The following is a 7,081-nucleotide window of genomic DNA, read 5'->3' on the forward strand; positions in this document are numbered from 1 at the left end:
TTGCAACGGAGTTTGGCTGTTCATGATTGGTCTTCTGTCCAAAATGTATAACAATTATAATAATAATATTTGTGAAGATGGAGCAATGGTGGTTGAGGAGGCGATCATGATAATGATGATTTAAACGTAAACATTAAGCACAAGAACATGGAATTAAAGTAATGAATTTACATTATCTACAGTCTAATTCATCGCATAGTTTTAAACTATAAAAGTTTTAAATCTAGAATAAACAATGATTTTAAAAAGACAAAGATATTCGAGTCTACATTACTTCTGCTGCTAAATTTGAACATGAGTTCTTATATTCCACACGTGTTTGTTCTAATTTCAGCATTTAAGTCATAAAATCTTACCAACTATTTAAACAATCAATCAACCAATCAACAAATCACCATGAACATTCTCTCTTATTGGCCCATTCACTCACTCGGTCTCCCATCCAAGTACTCGTTTTTCTTTCGCTTAAATAATCAATCAATCGATCAATAAATCGTGATTCATAGGTTAAACAGTATTATTTGTTCAAAAAATACCCCAGCCGTCAGTTAGTGACAATAACTATGCCATGTTATCCAGTTCGGGCAAGGTGATGTTGTTGTGGGGTTAACGCAATTTTTCAGCACACGATAGGCTATGCATGGCGGCCAGTATTAATGGTGAAGGAAGAACCCGGGAAAACCCCGGGAAGAACCACCGACCTACGATAAGCTACTGGCAAGCTTTCTCACATACCCACATTGGCCGAATCCTAGACTCGAACCCACGCAGACAGAGGTGAGATGGCAGTGATCCGTAACGGAGAGCGCTTTAGACCACTCGGCCACTCTGGGCCTCCGCAAGGTGATGTAGATTAGGCTAGAAGTTGCCTCATGCGGACGGTGGAAAGTAAAATATCCTCTGTGGTACCATCTGCAGGAAGTGAGATGTAGAATAGGCTGGATGCTACCCACTACTCCCCGATGGAGGTGGGCTGTAGAATAGACTCGAGCTACCACCTACCACCTACTAGTGGTGGGAAGTAAAATAGACTCGGTGTCTCCATCTGCGGAAGGTGGGGTTTAATACTGGTTCCATGCTACCCTGGAGGTGGAATGTAGAATAGGTTCGATGTTACTACCTGCGGGTTGTGGGATGTAGAATAGGTTCTATGTTGCCACCTTCGGGTGGTGGGGTGAAGAATAGGCTCGATGCGCTCTTCTTCATGTCATAAAATGGAGGCCGGCGCTACGGCTCAGTGTCACAGGATTCTGTAACCGACAGGGTGCAAGTTCAAATACTGCCATCTGATCAGTCCGTGTCGGCTATCCAAGTGTCTCTTGGCAATTCACTTTACCTAAATTACCTCGGCACTTAATAAACTACTTGCTCTAAAACATCAGACCAAACCAAAGTTTACTCTCGTCAGCTCTTTAGGAGTTTGTGTCAGTTTACCTGCTTTGGTAGAATAACTACAAGACCGAGGTTGTCGTCAAAGAAGCAAACATACCAATGACTAATTAATTACATGATTATCGTGTGTAGTGCGTGCTCAGCCATTTAACAACGTCATCATCCGCAAGGTGCAGAGCCTGCAGTCCACCGGTGAATTTTGTCAGAGGACAGTCGCACACAGTGTGTGACATGGTCTTTAGAGCTCCACAGCAACAAGAAGAGTTAGTGGCCTGGCTCTATCGGACAAGGTTGACTGCACAACGACCCTGTCCTGTCCGAAAGAGGGAGCATGGATCCACATTCATGTCGAGCTCCCCGTCATGCTCAGCTAAGGCTTCACCCAAGGCTGTGGAAACAAAGGATCTAACTTGCAAGCCGAATTCAGAAATTTAATCCCGTTTACGTGCCATATCAAGAGCAGCCCAAGACGTGACAATGTCCGCTGAATTTTACAACTTAACGTCGATGGTCTCTCAGCAGCCAAACGAACCATCATCAACACTGCATCCTACCGTCATAATGTTGACATAATCTGTCTGCAGGAGACTAGTTAATGATGTACAGTTCTTACTTTTTTGTCGTTTATGCACCAAATTTACAGTGTACAGTGAAACATAATATTCAGCTCCACTATCATTCACTTGAATATTTGGCATCATTCTAAAGTTGTTGTTTTTTTTTTGAGTCTCCTATAACGGCCTTCTCAGTCTTAAATAATGACTTTCGCAGGGCCATGTAAAGCCCTTCTCGTGCCCATGTAAGAACTTTCTCAGGCCCATGTGATGACTTTCTCAGGCCCAGTAATGACTTTCTCACTTTCTCAGGCCCATGTAAGGACTTTCTCAGGCCCATATAATTACTTTCTCAGGCCCATGTGATGACTTTCTCAATGACTTTCTCACTTTCTCAGGCTCATGTAAGGACTTTCTCAGGCCCATATAATTACTTTCTCAGGCCCAGTAATTAGTTTTGTTTGCCTGCAGCCTAAGCAAATCGGGGAACCTCAACCTCAAACAAAAGTTATGAAGCCCCGCATCACTTTGAGTTTTTAAAGTTTCGCTTTACTTGCCATGTTTTGTTAGCGATAAAATGTTAGCAGATGATATTTTTGTCATCCCTTTATGACTTTAATTTTAGGGTTATATCATGAATCCGGTCCGGTACATATTCAGCAGCGACAGCAAAAATTCTTATTTCACACCTCCTCACTTATGGATTAGCAAGTAATCTTCCTTCATTTGTCAGGGACAAGTATGGTGTTTGCGTGCTTCGTTGAAAGGTTTATGCTCATGCTCTTCACAAAATAGGTTAATTAGTTCATTTACAAGGTTTAAACGACACATGGCAGCTACTTCAAAGATGGGTTCAACCATTAGCAGCTATAACTGGCATTCCAGGATTACATTTATAAATAACAATTTAGAACATATTAAATTATGTTTATAAAAGTGAAAGAGAATCACTGATCAAATTAAAAAATGTCACATGTAATCTACACTAATCATTAAAAGCTCTCAACAAATGGGTGTCCTTACGCCAAAACATTAGCCGACTAGAGTACATTCTAACGTTTACAAGTCAGGAGACTGTGTTGGACGATCGAAGTAAAACAGTTTCGTTGAGACATATTTTACTGATTCAAATATAAAAGGTCACATTTTACAAAAGAATTAAAGAAATGTTTTCCAGCTTACTTGTTCATCTCTTTCAGATTAATGACAGCATGTAGTACATATAGGTATCGTTATTTGCAAGAGAGAGAGAGAGAGAGAGAGTTGTTGTTGTTTTAGTTGGGTTTAAAGCCATTTTTCAACACACGATAGGCTATGAATGGCGGTCAGTATTAATGGTGGAGGAAGAAATCGGGAAAACCCCGGAAAGAACCTCCGACCCACGAGAAGCTACCAGCAAGTTTCATTGATAGGGAAAACAGTAAAACACCCAACTTTTCTAAAATTAGATTCCAGGAAAATGAGAATATAAACCTGTATTCTTTAGTGAACGTAAATATAATTTACATAGACAATAAGTTAGGAAATAAAAGTCTTAACCTATCATAGAATTGTAATCGCAATAGTCTGGCAACTGTGTAAACTATACTGTTTTATAAAGGAAAACTGTGAGAAGAAATCTCCACACAATGTTTGATCCGGTGCCTCTCACAGACTCTGTCTCTCTCTCTCTCTCTCTCTCTCTCTCGTTTTCCTCGTGCCACTCTCCGTTCTACTCTTCTTCTAGCTGTTTCTCTAGCCGCTATCCCACCTTCTAGATCAATGCAACAACAATCTGAAATTGTCGTGCACAATTGTGTAACACCCCCGCCTCCACTCTGCACTGCAGGTCAAGATTCATATTCTATACCATCATGGATGTAGGCGAATGTGCATGCTATTGCGCAACAATTTTCAGAGCCATGATAGTGTGCATCGTACGCCATTCAGCGCATGCGTTTAAAAATGTTTGCGTTTTATCATGCTAAATCGCTTACATCCATAGATGCAGGGAATTTATTTCTGAACGACAATCGTCCCCGCATCTGCTTCCAAATCAAAATCCCTGCAGTATTTGTTAAAGTGTACGACACACATCGAACGGATCTCATTCACTGATCTTGTCTGTCCCCATATCGCGTTAATGCATTATGGGGATTTTTAGCCTGGTTCTCTGTTTAAGAAAGCTTTTGCACATTATAAAACCTTCTGAAACAGGGAATTGAAAGGTCAAGCGTAAACATTCGCCAACGGGAAGAGTTATATTTGTGTGAATTATTTGCATTGATGAAATATAACAATGGTATTAGTGGAATCTTCAACTTGACAAAACACAATCATTCTAAAAATTATCGGATACCGTCCGATATAGTGCGCTTTTAGAGTTCTGCCTACTGCTATCAAATCAAGTAATTCACTGATGGCAATTATACCAGTAGTTCTCCTTTGCATACTTTAGGTGAACGTATAATATCCTGGGTAATAAAATTAAGCACGAAATAATCAATTGGAAGAAACTCTCATGAAATAGTTGCCTATATCTTATTACAACTCACGTCTGTCCTTAATAAATGAAAATACAATGACAGACATAACTGTCATAATCTGTGCTGATTTTCAGTGTACCAACTGCAATGACGTCATTTCTTGGTGTGATAAAGCGCATCGGTAATTTTGGCTACTGATACCACGAGTACATAACTCACAACTGATTGCCAATGGCTACATGTGAACACCAGTTATTAATCAATTGGTTGCCCTGAGAAGCATTGAACGCGCACAAGTGAAGAAAAGATAGGGTCTGCAAGAAACAGAAGCATTGAACGCACACCAGTGAAGAAAAGAGAGGGTCTGCAAGAAACAGAAGAATAATTGACAAGAAAGGTAGTGATATATAAAGAAGACAAGTTACAAAGGAGACTGTCGACGAAATGACAAAATAGTACATAAGTCTTGAAATAGTCAAGAATATTTGGTGTGAACGCAATTATGTCTGTCACAAAGGAGGTGTGGAGCATTCATGTGCAAGCATATTAATAGACACGCTACATTTTCTGATCAGTGAGAATGAATTAGTTAAGTCTATTCCATGAACATTGTATTTTCCGAAGTGCACGAATTAAATCAGTGCTGCATTGTGTCGTCTTCTGATTTCAACCGGTATCAACGTGCATCAAATTTGTCGCTGACGGCGTCTAGCTGTAGACAATATTGACGACGAAGTGTGAAGTGTTATAATAGCTTCCTCATTTTAGAAAACATAAATGTCTCATTCCTCTCATGTAAATAATAGGTTGACAGAAAGGTGTATATACAGTTAACGTTTACACCGTCATGAAAGGTCAAGTGCATGACAGAGGTCAAAACATTGGTTTTTTGACTGACAGTTAAACATCTAGACGTTTCTTTTAATTATAATACGACTATGTACTTCGTGTAATTAGGGCAATTAAGATTTTAATTAGACCCATTTGCAAAATAACTCGTGACAAATTGTTCCCTTGATACTTCATATTTGGTTCGTACCTAATATATTATTTATAAAAAAAAAGAAACAAGAGTTTCAATTATGCAGTTCTACAGTTACAAAATCACTTATTAAATGGTGAGTCAGAGCAATATAAACAGAGGAGGAACCTGACAATATATAAAAATTGTGGATAAAATTAGTACAATATAATTTTTTTCTCTATGCAAAACTTCATTTCTCTATTAAAAGTTCTTTTCTCGTGAAAGCAGAAAAGGTCAGGTCAAGCGTCTGTATAAGCTCATGTAACAGCAATGGAGATTTCCTCTTCGTGATAAAACGAAGATATAATATTCTATACAGTAAATGCAGCATATAGTTCAATAATTTAAGGCTGCATATACTAGTATCACGTGTTCATTGATTACCTAAAACTGATTTCTATTTATATGTTACGCGTGATTTATTTTGTTATTCATACCTGGTTTAAGGCTAAAGCAATACCAAATTTAAGATGACAGGCAAAGCAGGCAATTTTAATGTGGCATTTTTACACCTTCATAATAGTTAGAAATAGGAAAAAATTCTTCGTAGGTTGTTACTAACAAACGCATGAAACTACTTGAAAGATGTCCACATAGTTATAGTACTTATGATCGATTTATAGATTTTTATGAATTTATTTGATAATTATACAAATCGACAATAACTAAAAGGGAATTTTTTTATAGAAATCATGTAGATAAGTTCCAAGAAAGGGGAAGAAAAGATGGGCGCAGGATGGTTAAATGAGGACAAAATGTGACTCTTAAAAACAACGTAAACAACAAAAACTACTACTACTACCATCAGTGCATTAAAAATTGGTAATATTAAAATAGTAGCAACAATAATAATGTCTGTATTTACTGAGAAGAACATATCTAGCATGAAGAATGAATTTTCCATATGATCCTCATCCTTATAGCAGTTGGGTAAATCATGTATGCAATAGTTGCAAGACTCCTAAAAATTTAATCATTCATGTATGCAATATTTGCAAGACTCATAAAAATGTAATCAATTATGTACGCAATAGTTGCAGGACTCCTAAGAATGTAATAAATCATGTATGCAATAGTTGCAAGACTCATAAAAATGTAATCAATCATGTACGCAATAGTAGCGAGACTCATCACAATGTAATAAATCACGTATGCAATAGTTGCAAGACTCCTAAAATGTAATAAATCATGCATGCAAAAGTTACAATACTCATACAAATGTAATAAATCATGTATGTAATAGTTGCAAGACTCATAAAAATGTAATCAATCATGTACGCAATAGTTACAACACACATCACAATGTAATAAAGCCTGTACACAATAACTGCAAGACTCATACAAAATGTAATAAATGATCTATGTAATAGTTGCAAGACTCTAAAAATGTAATCTATAAAGTACACAATAGTTGCAACACTCATTGCAATGTAATAAATCTTGAATGCAATAGTTGCAAGTTATAAAAATGTAATAAATCATGTATGCAATAATTACCACACTTATAAAAATGTAATAAATCATGTACGGAATAGTTGCAACACTCACAAGAATTTGATAAATCATATACACAAAATAGTTGATGACGTTAATTTAATCAGTCATGTATGTAATAGCTGAAACACTCACAAGAATTTAATAAATCA

Source organism: Sinohyriopsis cumingii, chromosome 18 (genome assembly GCF_028554795.1).
Source record: "Sinohyriopsis cumingii isolate HCF-2022 chromosome 18, ASM2855479v2, whole genome shotgun sequence".
NCBI lineage: Eukaryota > Metazoa > Mollusca > Bivalvia > Unionida > Unionidae > Sinohyriopsis > Sinohyriopsis cumingii.